Below are 1,190 nucleotides of genomic sequence, written 5' to 3'. Positions count from 1 at the left end.
CCCCCCCCCCAAAAAAAAAAAATCAGTGCAGGCAGATGAGTTTGAGGGGCAGCTGACAAAAACATACTTGTCTTTCTTGTCATATACTAATTATCTTATGGGATTTATACAACCCTTGGACCTGACAATCCCTACTTTTGCTATATGAAAATACTTCTCTTTCTATGGTAAACTTTGCCTTTTTTGTGGGCATAAATTGACTTATAGTCTAAAAATTTTAGACAAAGTCTAAAAATTTTATAGAAATATAAAGAAGAAAGTAAAATCTTTTTTTCAAGTTTGTTTTCTCTGGATTTTCAGTTCTTTTTTATGATGCTAAGGCATAAATCATTAATTTTCAGTGTGAAATAGATAATAAAACACAGTATAGTACCACTCTACCACTTGAGCCACAGTGCCACTTCTGGCCTTTTCTGTTTATGTGGTACTGAGGAATTGAACCCAGGGCTTTATTCTAGGCTAACGCTACCACTAAGCCATATTCCCACCCAAAGAAATTAATTTTATACTTTTTTGTTGTTGTTGGTCCCAAGGCTTGACTGCAGGGCCTGGGCACTGTACCTGAGCCTCTTTGTGCTCTACCACTTGAGCCATAGTGCCAATTCCTCTTTTTTATCTTATTTTTAAGACAAAGTCTCACTGTGTAGCCCATGTCATTTTCAAACATATGATCCTGCTGCATCCTTGAAAGTTTTATGCATTATTATAAACTTTTATAAGAAATTACTTTATAGGAATTTTAAGAAATTGTATTAAAGATTAAGAAAAATAGGCTTGTATTGTTATTTGCTTAGTACTATGGCTCATATACTACTTTGTTCCAGGCAGCTGCTTCACCACCGTTAAAGAAAATTATATGTTCAGTTGGATTACTTTATTTTTTTGGAAATATTGGTATTAGAATTGAGGGCTTCAGGCTTGCTAATCAGATGCTGTACCACTGGAGCTACACTGCATTATTTTTGAGACAGTCTCCCCTTTTTCTCTGGGGTGGCCTTGACCACAATCCTATTCTTAATAATTAGAACTATAGTTGGGATGACAGTTCCATACTACTGTGTCCAGCTATTGATTGGGATGAGTGTCTCTTGAACTTTTTTGGGGTCTGGTCATGGGGCCTGAACTCTGGGCCTGGGCGCTGTCCCTCAGCTCTTCAGCTCAAGGCTAGCACTCTACCACTTGAGCCACAG

This window comes from Dipodomys ordii, unplaced genomic scaffold (genome assembly GCF_000151885.1).
Source record: "Dipodomys ordii isolate 6190 unplaced genomic scaffold, Dord_2.0 Scaffold2623, whole genome shotgun sequence".
NCBI classification, from domain to species: domain Eukaryota; kingdom Metazoa; phylum Chordata; class Mammalia; order Rodentia; family Heteromyidae; genus Dipodomys; species Dipodomys ordii.
This window is presented reverse-complemented; position numbering follows the sequence as displayed.